This window comes from Gymnoscopelus microlampas (assembly GCF_963454915.1).
Source record: "Gymnoscopelus microlampas genome assembly, chromosome: 15".
Lineage (NCBI taxonomy): Eukaryota > Metazoa > Chordata > Actinopteri > Myctophiformes > Myctophidae > Gymnoscopelus > Gymnoscopelus microlampas.
In genome coordinates this window covers 24,772,844-24,791,836 of record NC_139952.1, presented here as the reverse complement: position 1 = coordinate 24,791,836, position 18,993 = coordinate 24,772,844, and positions in this window count along the sequence as shown.

The window sequence follows — 18,993 nt, the reverse complement described above, 5'->3', positions numbered from 1 at the left end:
CACAGTACAAGGAGTTAATAGAAGGGAGCTCCACAATGATATATAATATTGCTTTATTGTTACTTTCCTTCATATGTTGCGTTCCCATGTCATGAAATAAAAAATGTAGCCTAGATTTTGTAAGGATACTCTGTGAAGGATGATTATGAATCACTAGTCTAGAGCTCATCACAATTCAATTCAAAGGGCTTTATTGGCATGAGAAAACATACGTTTACATTGCCAAAGCAAAGAGCACAATACAACAATACAGCAATACAATCAAAACAAAAAATGTACATTTGAAAGTCAGAATCTTCAATAGATCAATTTCTATGTACCAAGATCACTGGGTGCAAATATAGTGCAGGAATATACACAATGATTAGTCTTTAGGGTGGTTGTGTTCCGTTCGATATCCTTCTCCTATCACAGCAGCTCACGAATCTTGCTGCTGTGTTTGCACATTGTTGTACTTCGCCCAGCAGATATGGGAGTTTTTTGTCATTGGTCATGTTTTCAAAATCTCTGTGTGTGGTTGTAATCTGTGGGAAGTATGTGTCTCTGATGTCTTGGTACAATGGACAGACGGTTAGATTTTTCTTTGTTTTGGGTCGGTCACGGTGCTCAGGTATTCTGCCACTGCGTATTCTCTGTTTAGGGCCAGATAGCATTCTAGTTTACTCTGCTTTTGTGTTGCTTCTTTCCAATGTGTCAGGTAGTTTTCCTTTTGCTGTTTTATAATTTTGTTTGGTCCGATGGGTTTTCTATCTCGTGGCTCTGTTTGTGTTTGTGCCCGGAGTTCCATGGCCAGCTGGCTGAGGGGGCATCTCTCTAGAGTTTCGCTGTGTGTGAGTGCTTTGTTATGGAGTGCATCTAGGTCGCTTTCTTTTAGGTGGTTGTAGAACTTAAGTGCTCTCTTTTTTATTTTGATTATGAGTGGGTATCGTCCTAGTTCTGCCCTGCATGCATTATTTGGTGTTTTTCGCTGGGTACGGAGAATGGATTTGCAGAATTCTGTGTGTAGGGTCTCGGTTTGGTGTTTATCCCATTTTTCAAGGTCATGGTTTGCTAATGGTCCCCAGATCTCACAACCATTGAGGGAAATTGGTTCTATCACAGAGTCCAGTATTTTAAGCCAGGTTTTAATTGGGATGTCTATTTTGATGTTTCTTTTGATAGCATAGAATGCCCTTCTTGCCTTGTCTCTCAGGTCCTTTACAGCTTGGTTGTAGTTCCCTGTGCTGCTGATGTTTAGGCCAAGGTAGGTATAGTTTTTTGTTTGTTCTAGTGGGATCGTATTTAGGAAAAATTGATGGTTTTGGCGGCTGGATCTTTTTTGAAATATCATGATTTTAGTCTTAGTTAGGTTCACTGTCAGGGCCCATGTCTGTGAGAATTTGTGTAGGAGATCAAGTTGCTGCTGTAGTCCTTCCTTGGTTGGAGACAGCAGCAGCAGGTCATCTGCGAAAAGTAAGCATTTGATTTCTGTGTTTGCCAAGGGGATGCCTGGAGCTGTAGACTGTTCTAACGTTTTTGCTAACTCGTTGATATATATGTTGAAGAGTGTTGGACTCAGGCTGCATCCCTGTCTAACTCCTCGGTTTTGGGGGAAAAAGTCTGTGTGCTTTTCGCCTATTTTAACTGCGCATTTGTTGTTTGTGTACATTGATTTTATGATGTCATAGGTTTTCCCCCCTATGCCACTTTCCAATAGTTTGTACATCAGACCCTCATGCCAAATTGAATCGAATGCTTTTTTGAAGTCGACAAAGCAGGAGAATAATTTGCTTTTGTTTTTGTTTATTTGGTTGTCAATTAGGGTGTTTAGAGTGTAAATGTGGTCTGTTGTGCGATATTTTGGTAGAAAGCCAATTTGTGATTTGCTCAGGACATTGCTTTCTGTGAGGAAGTTTAGGATTCTGTTGTTGAGGATCATGCAGAGGATCTTTCCGAGGTTGCTGTTTACACAGATCCCACGGTAGTTATTTGGGTCATATTTGTCTCCACTTTTGTGGAGTGGCGTTATCAGCCCTTGATTCCATGTGATTCACACTCACCACCATTCCCAATGCATGGGTCATCCCTTTTCAAGCATTGCCTGCACAGGAGGGAATTGGATTGGAAAATTGAGGTATTAGCACTTAACACATTACCTGCCAATCACGGATATGTCCATGATTTTTTTTTTTATATTTAAAGAAATAATACAAAAAATCATACTGTGGCAGCCAGATTTAAGGGGTGGCGGCCCGCCACTGCTTAATGCATATAGGGGAAACACTGTCAGGCATTTTACCATTCGTTACTAGGCTGCATCTATATCCAACTAGGAATGTGTTGTTGTATGACAACTGACAACTGCTACAAGGCACACAATTCATACTATGTAGACCTAAGCACTATTCCAAAACAAATACACAACATGCGAGAAGCATTAAGTAAGAAGTGTGAGTACTTCCTCCACCACTGTCTTTTTTGTTATGTATGACAGTTTGTCTATACTACTTGGTCTAATAAAAGTATATTTTCCTAAATCTGGAGACAATTCGTATATAAACTATACAAATATTTTCCTGCTCATTACTGTGCACATGTACTATATAAGTCTTTGTGTTTGAGCACAAATATGCATTTTGAGAACCCAAAAATCGCCTTTGCGCGCACGCCACGCATCCTCCCCCACACCTTCAGCTTCTGGCTAGGGGAAACACTGCCTGAGGCAGAGAAAACAGTGGCTAATGAGCTTCTGCATTCCCCAAACTGTAATAGGGACTCAGGGGGACATTTTTATTTGCTCTCCAGAATGAATGCTTGACTTCACACCAGTATGGCCTTGATCACTAAAACATCCAGTCGTTTCCTAAAACCATTATGATTTGAAGGATTAAATGATTATCCAATAAACAAGTGGTTGTGTGTGTGATATTTCACACTAGCTGTTAGGAGAGTCATTCATTTACCCGACCCATTACATCAATGTGTGGTACGGTGAGTTTCATGGAGGTCATGCAGGCCATGGCCACTGTGCCCCCTCGGTGGCCTTATGCCCCTTCAAAAAGTACTGTATGTGCCCTGAGGCTACAGTGGCCTTGATTCCCGGCCCGAACTGCCTCAGCTGATTTCACCATATTTGCCTCTGCTTCTTTCCTGTCAATTCGAAGCTGGCATAGGTTCATAGGTTCATATAGGTTTGGGATTTGCAGTGCGCCAGTTATTACACTGGCCCGGGGCACAGTCCGAAGAAAGAGAAAAGAACGAGAAAAGAGAAAACATAGGACAAGACATAGAAGACTAGACTATAGGAAAAGACAACTCAGTCACACTTTCAGTCAGTCACAAGTTAACAGCGGTGGTAAGAGTTGGAAAGCGTCTGAGGCCGAAAATATGTTGTCAAATGGGTGGTGTGCACGCTGTCGTGTCGGGTCGTAAGTTGTAAGCGCCGAAATCCAACCAAACATGCTCGGTCAGCTACTGACAGCTACTGCCCGTCGGTAGCAGCATGGTGGTGGAGAAGGGGCAGAGAGGGGTGTAAAGGCTCTGAAGAGAAGTAGACCTCTCCTCTGCTTCTGGTACAGGAGCAAGCCTAGATACATAAGCCAGAGACATTGCCCGTTGCACATTTGAACTAGATACCATCACAAGATGTCCGCAAGACTGAACACCATTTATGTTCCACAAAGTTTTGTGTGGCATTCTAGCAATTTAGTGCTTAATTAGTTCTCCAAGATTTTTAAAAATGCATATCCACCTCAGCTGGCCCAAGAGGAACCCATCTGTTACTAAAATCCTTTGAGTGTCTCCTTCAAGCTCGTCCAACTTCCTCTTGCAATTACTCCTGTTGTATCTCAATGTGCATTTCACCGTGTTCCAGACAGTGTGGGCAACCTGTGGTTGCCTAATGGAATATACTCTTGGAATGACTGATGGCAACCCTCTGGAAACTAAACTATCACTCTGTTTCCACTTCTGTGTGTAAAGGCATTAATGGAGAGTACAAAGACGTACTCACAGATGTAACTTTACCCCAGGGGTCAATATGAAATTACCAACTCAGAAGAAACAATTACGTTTATGGCCATTTACTTGTATTGTTTATTTTTGAACAGCCTTTTGACTCAGCTTGGCCATTGTTGCCTGTTTACCAAAGGCTAACATAATCATTTTAATTTAACCACATTAACCCTGGTGTCCCTATTTTGGGACACCAAAATATACAAAAATAGCAGACTACGCAATGGGGTGTGAGCTTGTAGATTGGCTATTTTTGCCATTTGTCGTACAATGAGGTACTGTATATACTGTAGGGCTTAAGTGGTTAACACCCAATACAACAGATAGAGTATAGGCCAGTGTTTCGCAAACAACCATGTTTTGGTCGCAGACCCATTTTCTACTGAATTCTACCAAACCACCTGCAGCGACCATGTTTGGTGCCAGAGATTCGTCCATGTTTCACAAAGTACTGTACGTTCCTACAAAACTAAGCACACTAGACATCCCAAGATGCCGAACTGAGAGATACAAGAAATCACCAATCCCATTGCATTTTTTTAGATTTGAAGTTCTGTGTTGTAATAAGCAAAATATATATATATTTTTTAATGGCACCTGTAACCATAACCACCATAAACATATTTGTCGTACAACAAAGTATATAGAGCCTGTAAGTGTTTAAAGGGGCATGAAACCCTAGGCTGATTTTGTAGTTTGTTTTCCACTTCATATGAAAAACTACAGCAGGGTAAAAACATGGCCGGCTGTATAACACTGACCTTATAGTAGGCTACACAGTGAGATAGATAGATAGATAGATAGGGGGTGCTCCTTCCATTCCGACATCTCGCCACTCTTCTTCTTCCGCGTGCGGTTAGGGTTAGGGTGAGGGTTAGGTATAGGGTTCGTTAACGTCGGAAAGGCGACATGTCGGAAAGGCAGCATGCACCCGATAGATAGATAGATACCTTTATTATCCCGTGGGGGAAATTCAGTCGCCCAGAGGTCGCACAGCAGTTAAGGTTACAGAGCTACAGGTAAAGAGTAAGAAAAATAAAAAATGCTGTTGTGTACAGCAATACAAGGCAAAAACAAAAACAAACCAGGAAGCATCAACAATACAACAACAGTAAACGGAGGTAAAAACAAACATGTAAGCAACACAGCTGCAGCTAATCAAATTAATAATGGGTGTGTTCGGTTTTAGATGTGTCAATACTGTCTATCATGCTTGCACATCGGCATGCCCTTGGCTCTGGACACAAATCTAACACACTCACTATTAATTTGTTTGGTGCAGCTGTGTTTCTTAGCTGTGTCTGCCATGTTTTTAATCATCTGCCACATAATCAGCCATCCCTTTTAGCTGTCCTGGTTGGTCAGCTGTTGTATAACCCCTTGGAAAGATACTGTGGCTGAGCAATCCATGCAAACTTTTCACCCTCTGTCCTTTTATCACTCCCCAGATAATGGCTGGGTATGGGATGTGGAAAAAAGAGAGAAAAAAAGATGAAGAGTTAATTGCTGTCAGCATTGCTTTATAGTCAGAATAATAACCCATCAGGTGAATAATAACCGTGTCCATTCAGCTTATTGAGAACATTTTTTAAATGCCTTGTCAAAGCACATTTTATTACAGCTCATAAATTGTCCAACAAATCAGACTGCAGCGTTTGTAACCGTCAAGCCAACACATAAGACCGGTGTGCCCAGAAATTAATCCAAATGAAAATTAATCAGGATTTGATGACTTTGAAGGATAATGTATTTAAATGGTATTTACAGAGGGGCAAACAAATTAGGAAGCAAAGCATATCGTTGCTGTCGGGTGGAAACCTTGTATGTAAAAAAAAAAATGAAAAGGTTTCACTTTTCATTTCTTAAATATTTTGAGAACACAAACAGCCAACCACTTTAAACCTGGTATCCCTATTGTAGGCATGTTATTACAGTCATCTGATTAAGTATAAAATATGGCATTCATTTATGAAAAATCACACCCTGTGTGAAGGTAGCGGCGCCTTTGATACATTTTGTCATCGATATGTGTTTATAATGTGTTTATAGCCATGTGTCACGTGAAGCTTGACCAATCACTTTGTTGACGGGTCTGACCAATCAGAACGTTGTCGGTGAACACGGACAAAGTCAGGTATAGAGCAGGGTCCGCTTATAGAGCGGCACTAGCCGGGTCTGACCAATCAGAACGTTGACGGGTCTGACCAATTGTTATGATTTTCTCCCTCTTAGGTCTTTCAAGTCTTTCAGAATCTGGTCAGATGAGTGTGGTCATGAAGAAGTGGATTGTATCACAAAGTGAGAGTTAGGTTCAACAAACAATTAGGCGATGCGCATCTAGGAACTGCATTGGAAGAAGACGAGGAGTCTCGATTCAACAGAGTTCTTACTTTATTAACGACAGGACAGTGATATATATACATGGAAGTTAAACATTGTGGAACATCCCATTTGAGGCGGGCTCAAAAGGGAAGGGTTAAACTGGTTACAATAAGATTGCTCTCTATATGTTTTATGTATGACCCGAGGTGCAAAAGTTCATGGCAAAGCTGCTGAGGAACACGCTGCATCGGTAGCGCACAGACATCCTGTCTGTTAGGGTCACAGGAAGTGCCATGACAGGTGTTGGGCTCTGAGTCGCTATAGCTTGCCTACTCAGCGGTGACAAGGTGCACTTGGCCTCCTTGTTTTCTCCAGCGCTGCAGGGTGCAGATGGCCCCCCTGACTCCACCGGAAGTTGAGCAGATGGTCCTTGTTGATACTCGTGTTCTTTCTGCGAATTTGTTAATGTTCCTATACTAGGTGTTAACTCTAATTGATATAAACTACGATAAGACAGGAAATTAACCTTTCTGAAGTACCTCTGTCAATGAGAGCCCTGCACTCCCATCATAGTGCAAGTACATGATTTACCCTATGCTGGTGGTGCTAGGGCCTCCGAAAGACATGTTTAGTTTAGCCAAAGTCACACGCATACATTTCATGAGTTATAGCATGTTTTCATGCAGGACCTTCCATTACCTAATGGTTAATGCACACTCATTGTATGATAATCACTACAGTTGCCCTCTTTTGTACTGAACAGGACAACATCCGAGATCATCAGACAATGAAGTACGCCCAGCATGCGTGATGACCATAGGGAAAAGTTAGAAATATACTAGAACTCCTTTTCTATGACTACACACTAAAGAAAATATAAAGAAAAAGAATAAATGTTGTCATGCGGTAAGTGATGAGACGACACGTGCTTGGGATGAATTCGAGGGATAAGAGGGCAAATCAGCATTGCTCAGAACCAATTGCGTGGCTCCCCTTTTATCAACCGGAGACCTCCATACTATCCTTAACTCCAAATCAAGTGACGAAAAAGTCAAGACATAGTCGATCAAGCGCTGGACCACTTAGATTGAAAAACTCCAGAGTGGTGCAACCCCCTAATCTACCATGACCAGACCATCAAACTATGTGTGCGTGTCTGCGTAAGGCTACCGAGTAAGCTGTCGGGAGAATGTATGTAGTATAACATGTCATACGTCTCCCAAAAGCCCAACCAGACGCCACACATCATCGTTAAGGTGCAGAAATTTGTCAGACTATAAAAGAGTGAATAAAAGGTTACACATGCATGATCACACAAAGTAAATCTAACATGTATGTACAAGTGGAGGAGCATATTTCATAAGTCACTTTTTAGAAATCACTACATGGGTTTAAAAATACCCAGATGTGAGGTGCGAATGCACAGCTCATTTTAAACTCAAATAAGGACCCTTGGCAATTCTGCAGAGCTTCCAAATCAAAAATCCTCCATTATAGACATTATAAGAGATGGCTGTCTGCACATGTTGATCAGAGATGTCAAGGCTACATGCTGTGATAGTATGATGGGGTTTTGGGTCACGAAACCCTTTTTGGTAGGTCCATTTTTGAAAAACGTCAGCCCACTGACTGTCATCCTTCAAATGATACGTGTAAGCCAACGTATACACACTCACTCTAACAGTGATTTGAACCACACGGTTAGCAGATGTAAATTTACAAACCAAACTTGGGGAATATGTGAGATAGAAGGGTCAGGTCCCTCCACATATGCGTGCTGCGAAATCACCCATCCGACCACGTTCTGTAACATAAAACAAATCTAGGATAAACAGTGCACACACCATCATGTCTATTTTCTTAAACAATATAAAGACAGTTTAAACAAACATAAGTAATGAAAATAAAACTATTGTATCCATAACCCTAATGATCATGAAACCAGAATATTGCATAAAATTGCATGACTATATAAGTGAGTATACTCTTGATTATTACCTTTGTAGCAAAGCAAAACTAAAAAAAAAAATCTAGCCTGTGGAGATGTGTGTGTTGGTATTTTTCCTCACAATTTCACACTACTAGACAATCACCTGCCCTCTTGGAAACTTTTAGTCTAACCTAAACTCAATAGGAAGACAGTTTGGGAAGAGAAAGGTGTCTCTATCCATGTCTCTCTGCCACTCCCAAGTCTGATACCTAGCACGGGCTGCAATCAGATCAGGAAGCTCGTCTAACAAAATGTCATCTGAGGTCCAGATAATGTCCCCTCCCACCAGTATGTTGACAATACAAGCATGTAGGTTACGTGCAACTTCACGTACTGGGAGCGGAAAACTACTTCTCAATGGATGACCGGGAGCGCGGTAGTGAATGTGGTGATCAATAAGGCGAGAACAGGGGTAGGTTGCAGTATATTTTTGGGTCAAATGATACTGAATCAACTGTACTGTTATGCCTTCAACAGACCTACGGCCTGTCAGGTCGTAACCTGAGAACGAGCACGTTTTAACATTCTGCATATAAGGTAAGTCATAAAAATGGACTTTTATGGCTCCCTTATCGTAGAGGAATTTAAAGTCAGGCTCAGTCATCATACATATTCTATACCAATCAGGTGCATACTCGTCGGGGTGAGGAAATGCACGGTCTATCAGTATATCTGGCATAGGCCAGCGATATAAGTGAGGAGATGTAGCCGGATATGGGACACATTCGTTGCCCACATTAGGTAATGTACCATAACGCGGGGGGTCAATAAATTTAGTACAATGATTAGGCACAAATCCTGGGGGTATATAAGCAGATGCCCATCTTGTTCTTTCTAGCATTGCGATTAGTTGTTTACGTGCCAATTGGCGTCTTTCTCTAGTGATTCTTCTAGTTGAGGGTGAAACAAAATCTCGCATACTGCGATGAAGGGGTGTTTGAATAATGGGAACATCTGTCCAATTAAGCCAAAATGGGGTTTTTGCCATTTTACCTTTACATTTATTTTACTAGCCAGAAAGAGATCGAGTCTTGCGAGGGGTGCGTCCGATCATAACCTCATAGACAGGAACCTTAGTTAACAATGATAACTCATCTGGAGGAGCAGACGGGACCGGTGGGCCTGCGCAGAGAGTTTCACGGCACCGCTGCGCTGCTTCGCGTCCTTCGATGGTAATTATCACCTGGTCCGCAGGAGAACAGCTTGAATTGTCAACACAGGCCTCCGGCAGGGGATGAGGTGCTCTGTAGATCACACGATTAAACATTACTGAATTAGTAGTCTTTTTGATGCAGGCTTTGATAACAGCAAAAATGATAATTATGATGAACAAAACCAAGCACACACCTCCAGCTATCTTGAGGAGCCCCTGTAAAACAGAGCTCCCCCAAGTCCCCATCCATGAGTCAGCAGACCCGAATGGGTTCCAGCTATGGTTCTCATTCAGTGCTTTAAGACCTTTTGCCGTATCTGCGATAACGTCTCGCACCTTGTCTGTCGCGTCACTAATAAAAGAGCAACATTCTGATCGGATTACGCGGCAAGTTCCTCCTTGTGATGCAAGCATAAGATCAAGCGCCATACGATTCTGCAAAACCATGGCTCTAGTTTCGGTGAGTTCCTTCTGAATAGCGGTAAACGCCTTGGATGAGACATTCATGTGATTTTCCAATGTTTCAGTTAGAGAACGAATCTCCTCTTGAGATCTATACACACCGTAGTTTGGCAGTAGGATACCTAGGAAATGATCAAAGCTTCGCTTATGTCGGACATGGTAAGGGACCAGGTCCTTAGTTTCAACCTTCCTGATTAGTGGTACCAAATAGGCCAAATAACAATCTCCTGAATAGATCTTTCGCACTGCAAGTGGGAGACAGCTATAGGCTTTGTTACCACAAACTAGGTACACCTTCTCTGGTAAGGGAATCAAAGGGCTCTCATTAAAAGATACCGGAACCTTGGGGCCCACACAATCACTGATTCCTATGTCTACACGGGTTGCGGTGTTTGGATCATATGGAAAATACACACAGTGGCTAACACGTTGCAGTGGGTACACAGTGAGGACATGCCAAGGTACACTACAGTCGCGCATTGGAGGCATCTCCTGTAGGATAGCAGTTTGACAGTGGTGTTTAGACCAACTCAGAGACGGTACAGTTATTGTAGCTGTCCACGGTACTGAAAGTGCCACAGCCTCTAGTCTAATTGTATCAGTATTGACGAGGGGCTGGCAGGCTCGGTTGCGGCTTTCAAATTCATTGAAACAATCAGTTTCCACTAGGGTCATTTGAAGAGAAAATCTAAAACCTCTCTGCACAGTTTTCTCATAGTGAGTGACCCTGTACAAAGAGGCCCATTTGACATTTTTAGGACGGTGTTTCCTGTTGAACTCAAGCATGACAGAACGCAGGATGAGGCCTTCTTCGCCTGTATACTTATCCATTTCTTCTCCATACATTTGGACAAGCCGTTCACACTCCTCCTTTGTGTTGCATGCGGCCACTTGACGATGTGGTGGGGGAGTGTAACAGTCATTGTCATCTTTTGTCATTTTAGATGCCTTGTTTTGCCAATTGACAAGGTTCCAATCTGCCACTGTAAATGGTACAGGTGTCAGCATTGGTGAGTTAGAACTAACAGGCATGTGTTGGCAAATCCAGCAGTCGGTCATGTTGTTTTTGTGAGCAAATTCAGACATTATAGTTAGAGCCAAATTGTCATGTCTAACCATGTTCTCGAAAGCAAAGTTTTTAACACTAGGAACAGTGACAGCTTGAATTCTGCGTAGCATAGGAACAGTGATAGCTCTCCTTCTGCGTGACATTGGTGTTGTTGTTTTCAATACATTCAACATTTTTCTCTTAGAGTATGGTCGCGGATCGTTGTCATAGGTGTAATCGTCGTAATCGGGTTTCGGTGTCTGAGCGAAAGTAGAGGGGTCATTTATAGCCTTAATCACATTGATCTTTATATGCAACTGAGTTTTACCACAACCAGACAAACCCTCCTGACCGCAGTAAGCCCAAAACACCCATCCAGCAGCACAAGCTACTGATATAACCAATGCAATAGCCACGGCTATTGCATTACGATTTTTCTGTGTTAACCAAGGTCTCTGTACTCTCTGTTTTGGAGGTTTAGGAGGGGGCAGAGGGACAGGTCTGCCCCGAGATTGATACAGGGGTGGGCGCTCTCTGTTGCAACCAGAGGCCCACGGCCTGTTGGAGGAGACCCAGGGCACGTGGGAGAAGGGGGCCCATCCCCTCCGGCCTCGGCGCCCTCTTTCTCTCTGTCTCTCGGCAATACCTGGGGGACAGGAAGACATCTAATACCACCTGGTGCTCGCTTCAAGCGGGTTGCGTGAATCCACCTAGGCTCTCGGGCAGTTAGAACAGCCGTTCTAGTCACAGCGATGACCTCAGTCGGTTCACTGTACCTCGGTTCTCCCGGGACTGCTTTCAACTCCTTCACCAGTACTAAATCGCCTGGCCTGTGAGGGTGAGACGGTTGACTGGCTGGCATAGGGAGAGAAATTGAGACATTACCATGAACACCAATCAGTTTATGGATTAGAGCATCGGTGTAATCAGACACAATTGTGTCCATATCTCCAGGGAGACATGGACCCAGTGGTTTAGTATTGTGTATCCACGGAGTTGGAAAAGGCCTGCCCATTATCACCTCAAAGGGTGAAAGCTTAGTTTTAGGGTGAGGAGTCATTCTTATCTCTGCAAGAACTGCAGGAAGATTCGATACCCAGTCTAAGTGATTTTCAAGGCCTGCTTTGATTAATCTTTCCTTAATCGTTCTGTTTTTGCGTTCCACCAGAGCACTAGACTGGGGCGCATAAGGAATATGAAACTTCCAGTTGATCATTAGTCTCTTACATAAGTCTTGCGTAACCTTTGACAGGAAGTGGCTCCCTTGGTCACTATCTATGGAAATACTAATGCCAAATCTCGGAATCACATGTTCAACAAGAGCATTTACAACTGTTTTTGCATCCTCTTTCCGTGCAGGGAATGCTTCTGGCCATTTGGAAAATTTGTCCACGATCACAAGCAAATACTTAAAACCTCGAACTTTTTTCGGCATTTGCGTATAGTCAATCTGTAGGGCTTGGAATGGAAATTGTGCAGGTACCAAAGCATCATACTTTGCTTGTGGTTTTCCACAATGTGTGCGTGCACAAGGAAGACATTGTGAGAGAATTAACTTTGTGGTGCTGCTGATTTTAGCTGCACAAAATTGTTCCTTAATTCTGTTTACTACCCCTGTTTGTCCGGCATGTGAACAACCGTGGTAATGTCGGACAATAAAAGGTAGTGATGCACCAGGGAGGCAAATGCGTCCCTGGTCATCTCGCAAAACACCATCCGGACCAAGAGAAGAATTAAATTTAGCCCACGTAATTTTGTCTAAATCATTTGCATTGGCTTGAATAACCAACAAGTCAATGGACTGTGGAACTAAAGCTGATGTAAGCATTTGCACTGCTGGGGTGTGTGAGTCTGTGCCTGTGTGTGTATCCAGTTCTGCCTCAGAAGGAGCAAAAGGAGAGAAAGGAATGTGCACAGAGTGGCCCCCTACAAGCACGGGGTCATCTCCAGCAGCGGCCTTCGCGACAGTATCAGCCAAGTGATTGCCTCTAGCCTCCTCCGAGACGAGACGGTCATGACCTTTGGTTTTCACCACAGACAAACGTAGTGGTAACTGAGCAGCATCAATGAGACGGCAGATTAGATTTTTGTGGGCGATGGGCTTTCCGTCAGCCGACACGAAACCTCTTAACGACCACAATCTGCAAAAATCTACCAAAACAGAATATGCATACTTAGAGTCAGTGAAAACAGTGACAATCTTCCCTTCGGAGAGTTCACAGGCGCGAATCAAAGCCATTAATTCAGCCTTTTGTGCTGACATATATGGTAATTTATAGCATTCGACAACGGTGTCAGGCAGCTTAACAATGGCATAACCACACTTGTACACACCATCTGCAGGTTTAGAACATGATCCATCAACATAGAGGAAGTCACCCTCATCGAAGGGGACAGTTGAAATGTCCGGTCGTGCACCCGTTGTGTCTGCTAAGTGCTCTAAACAATCGTGCGGCGGTGTGTCTGTGTGAGGAACGTCAGAGGTGATTAGTAGTTGTTTGAGCAAGATTGCAGGGCTAGTTTGTGTCTCTGCTTTAATAGTCAAATTCGATGTGCCTGTCAATATAGCCTCATAGTGGGACCTACGCTGCACAGTTATGTGTTGAGAATTAACTTTGTTAAGAATAGTCAACACATGGTGGTTAGCATACAAAGTCATGTCATAGCCAAGAGTGATCTTCTCTGCACTTTTTACCAACAGCGCGCATGCAGCCACTGCCCTAAGACATGTCGGCAGGCCCTGTTCAATGGGGGAGAATGAGGTCGACAGATATGCCACAGGGCGGAATCCAGTACCAGATTTTTGAGCCAAGACGCCAGCGGCCGTGAGACCGGTTTCGGACACAAATAACAGAAACATTTGATCGTATCTCGGGAGACCAAGACCGGGTGCAGTGCACAACGAATGCTTCAGTGCCTTGAAGGATTTTGTCATCAGTTCAGTCCACACAATGTCCTGAGGAGCAGTAGAGAGAGTGCATTGTCTCAACACTTTGTCATGATAGGAGCAGTCAGGGATCCAGTGCCGGACATAATTGATGATGCCTAGCCAAGACCTCATTTGGTTTTGAGTTCTCGGCGGTGGGAGCTGCTTGATCATTGACACACGATCAGCGGCTAGTGTCCTCTGCCCTTTTGACAACAAAAAGCCCAAATACTTCACTTCAGGAAGCACCCATTGCATCTTCGAGAGGGAGACCCTATGTCCACACTTAGCCAAGTGTAACAAGAGCATTTTGGAGCCACGCTCACAGGTGCCACGGTCACAGGAGGAGAGTAGAAGGTCATCGACGTAAACCAACAAACGACAACCATCAGGTGGTGTGAAATCTTCCAGAGTCTCATGCACCACGCGCGCAAAGGCGGCAGGGCTGTCAATCAGGCCCTGGACCAGCCTCGTGAAACAATACTGTCGACGCTCAAACTCAAATGCCAATAAAGGCCTTGTCTCGATGTCCACAGGGACAGAATGAAAAGCTGAGCATAAATCAAACACGCTAAAATAGGTGTGATCTGCTGGAATAGATGTTAAGATGTTAGTTATGTCGGGGACAAAAGCAGGGAGTGCCACGATTAAATCATTGATATGACGGAGGTCTACAGTGAGTCTGTAACCTCTTCCACCAGGTTTAAGAATTGGATGTATAGGGGAATTAAATGGTGAACATGTAGGTTCAATAATTCCCTGATCGGTGCGTCGTTGCAAATGTGATTCATCTGTGTGAAGTCAAGTGGTTTTAAGACATAGCTGTCATTGATACGCAAAAATGGGAATTGATTAGCCACGACCTCCACAGAGGGACATGCCAGAGAGAGATCTTTTGCTTCTTTGCGCAGTGTTTTTAAATTGTCTGTCAATTGATCCCGCTCGTCGAGCAACTTTGCCACATGATCCTTGAGATCAGGAGACTGTTCATGCTGGCGAAGGCGATCAACTGTTTCATTAATTGTGTTAATTGCTTCAGTGATTTTAAGAATGTTTTTAGTGATCCCTTCTCTTTGGATAGTTGCTTGTAAACGTGTGTGTATTCCTTGCGGAGAGTATGGCAACATGGGTGGCTTACTGGCTGGTGTAGCTGGTGCAGATACTTTTTTCAAATCTGGGTACAAATGTACATAACTTGCCACAGCGAGCATGTCATCCGAGTCAGTGTCCGTGTTTTTGCGCGGAGCAGAATCTGGCTCGGCGGACAAGAAGGCTGTGCCATATGTACTGACTTTCTCATGCCCCTTATCCCAAAAAGGTTTCAATGTTTTCCAACCTTCAAAGGCCTGTTTTAAATAAGATAATTCCCAAAGTGGATCACCAAAGCCTTGATTTATCATACGATCAGCGAGATCCATGTGATAATCTTGAAATGATCCCGTACGGGGATAAGGTACTGCTAGTTGTGGGGCTAAACCCTCAGACCATCCTGCCAGACAATCGACCATAGGGGTCGTGTAAAAAGCACCAATCTGCCTTTCTACATAATTTATTGGTTCCTCATGGGGAAACGGAGGCTTTGGAGCGGACGCAACGGAGGAGTGAAATGCCTCCTTTGGGACTTCGTCAGCGTCCTTAAAGGGAATGACTACCTTAGATGCAACAGCCTTGCTTTGTTCAGTACGTTTATTTCTTTTAAAGAATGGCATTTTCCAACTACTCATGAATAGTGTTAGAAACGAAAAACAACCAAAACAGTCACAGTGTTTTCCCATTCACCTCACCACACACATCTCGTCAGACCATAAGTTAAAATAATGTTATAAAGACCATGTATTTTAAGACCATATATCAAAACTCAAAATGATATTATTGTAAAATCATGTATCAAAGCCATACACCAAGGATTCTGTATTGTCGCTGCAATACTACTGAATAAACTTTTTATTCTTAGCACAGGTACATCATTTAGGCCTATTTCTATACCGCGGTCACTTCACCAACTGCGACAGTTACTCATGCTATACTCGTCAGTATAATCTCACTGTCCACTGGTGACACACAATAACTAATGAGTCCCACTCAAAAAAAATTGTGTTATTTTTATAGCTATCCTATAGCTATTTGTACCTTGCGTCTCCTGTCACTACAGGAGATCTCACGCGCACCCCGGGTGCCGTATTAATCCTAATATGCTCCAAGCATAAGTGTATATGGCTTTAACAACAATTAAATTTGTGGGTTTTCGGGTGAAGGAAGTCAGCATTAAATATAAACTAATAAATTTAATGGATGACTCACCTTTAGAAACCGATCCCGCTTTCTGACACCAAGTTGTTATGATTTACTCCCTCTTAGGTCTTTCAAGTCTTTCAGAATCTGGTCAGATGAGTGTGGTCATGAAGAAGTGGATTGTATCACAAAGTGAGAGTTAGGTTCAACAAACAATTAGGCGATGCGCATCTAGGAACTGCATTGGAAGAAGACGAGGAGTCTCGATTCAACAGAGTTCTTACTTTATTAACGACAGGACAGTGATATATATACATGGAAGTTAAACATTGTGGAACATCCCATTTGAGGCGGGCTCAAAAGGGAAGGGTTAAACTGGTTACAATAAGATTGCTCTCTATATGTTTTATGTATGACCCGAGGTGCAAAAGTTCATGGCAAAGCTGCTGAGGAACACGCTGCATCGGTAGCGCACAGACATCCTGTCTGTTAGGGTCACAGGAAGTGCCATGACAGGTGTTGGGCTCTGAGTCGCTATAGCTTGCCTACTCAGCGGTGACAAGGTGCACTTGGCCTCCTTGTTTTCTCCAGCGCTGCAGGGTGCAGATGGCCCCCCTGACTCCACCGGAAGTTGAGCAGATGGTCCTTGTTGATACTCGTGTTCTTTCTGCGAATTTGTTAATGTTCCTATACTAGGTGTTAACTCTAATTGATATAAACTACGATAAGACAGGAAATTAACCTTTCTGAAGTACCTCTGTCAATGAGAGCCCTGCACTCCCATCATAGTGCAAGTACATGATTTACCCTATGCTGGTGGTGCTAGGGCCTCCGAAAGACATGTTTAGTTTAGCCAAAGTCACACGCATACATTTCATGAGTTATAGCATGTTTTCATGCAGGACCTTCCATTACCTAATGGTTAATGCACACTCATTGTATGATAATCACTACACCAATCAGCACGTTGACGGTGAACACGGACAAAGTCAGGTATAGAGCAGGATCCGCTCTATACCGGCTAGCGCCGCTAAAAACATAAAAAGATGAAATATCAAAAAATAAATATGAATATAGTTATACATCAGTAATATAATATGATAAAGTTTCGATATTACAATATTAAATGTCATATTTGTATGCAAACAGGCATTTGCCAAAAGATGTAACTGCTGTTATTGCAAATTAGTCCCTTCTTCTCTTCAGTCCCTCAATCAGATAGCTCCCATTAACCCATGAAAGAAAATTGTTCATAAATGACTAGGTCTCTGATCTTCTTTCATTCTTGCCTTTCAACCAAAGAGAAAGGGAAAGCAATGCTGGGGGGTGGCTGGGGGGGGAGCAGACATTCCTAGATGTTAATATGTGTCCAAGATACAGGAGTACTTGAGACAGGCAGGAGATGCACCATCTGCTTTACCTGACGAGACATGCCAAATATGAAATATTCATAATGATTCAGATTCATGCAAACACAGACACACGCACACGCACGCACGCACGCACGCACGCACGCACGCACGCACGCACGCACGCACGCACGCACGCACGCACGCACGCACGCACACACACACACACACACACACACACACACACACACACACACACACACACACACACACACACACACACAGGCTGAGATTAAGTGCATCCATACAGTATATAATAAGTTGATAGGTGGAGTATATATTTATTTATGTATTTATTACTATTATATAATGTGTTTGTGTGTGTGCTACAGTATGTTATTATGCATTTATGTGCATTTCATCCTGCCATGGTTATTATTTTGTAGTTGAGTGTGTGAGACAAGCCCATCTGTTCTGAGCACATCACCAAATTGAAATTCACAATAAGCCATTAAATAAAATAATGAACCCAGGCACAAAGAAATCAGTTCTTGATACTGTACATCCTTTTTAGTAGGGCAGCGGAGATGGTCCCCCAGCACCCGAGTGTCATTTTTTGGTAACCTGTTTTTTTTTTACCCTTATGGTGTCTAGTTAAGATTTCTTCTTGTTGACCCAAATAATTCATAAAAGTGGTTATTGCTGAGATTCATGCACACCTTGACTCTATTTCAGGACAGTAACTGCAAAGAACTAACAGAAAATGTTAAAACCACGTCTATTGTCTTTGTACTAAATACTTGGGGAATTCTTGTTTGCCAAATGTTTTTTTAGGACCCCAATGGTGTCCAGTTAAGATTTCTTCTTGTTGCCGATTCTTCTTGTTTCATTTTAACCCTTTCTTACACCTTTCCCCAACCCGAACCGAACCTGGGCAACAAGAAGAAATCTTAAGTAGACACCATAAGGGTCCTAAAAAACTAAAGCAGGTTACAAAAAATGTCACTCAGGTGCTGGGGGACCCTCTCCCCTGCCCTACTATTTCATTGAACGCTGTTTTCTGTAACAGACTGTAATAGAGATACATGCACCGTGCCCCCAGTGCCATCATTTTTAAGGGTAACTTCAAAGATGTCCCTTCTGCTCCCATATTTTGATTAGTGAGAATCGGCCTGGGAAATATATCATTCATTGGTGTCATTTTGGATGTAACATGACAAGAGTCTTCTTGCCCTGTCACCCACTCGTTAGATCTTGAAACTGAACGTTTCTCGGCTCACAGATTTCCTCACTCACAGTCAAGGGCAATCATAGTATATAACCCATCACCACTTATACACTAAAGCAGTGGTTCTCTCAGTGTTCCCCAGGATCTCTTTGTAGTTTTTGTGATGTATTTTGCATATCGTCGCTGTCCGCCGGGAACCAGTTAACTCTATTTTCAGTTCCTTTTTTTTTCATAAATCAACACCCAACTCCAATTGGATCCTCAAACTGTCCGTCAAACCACGCAACTCC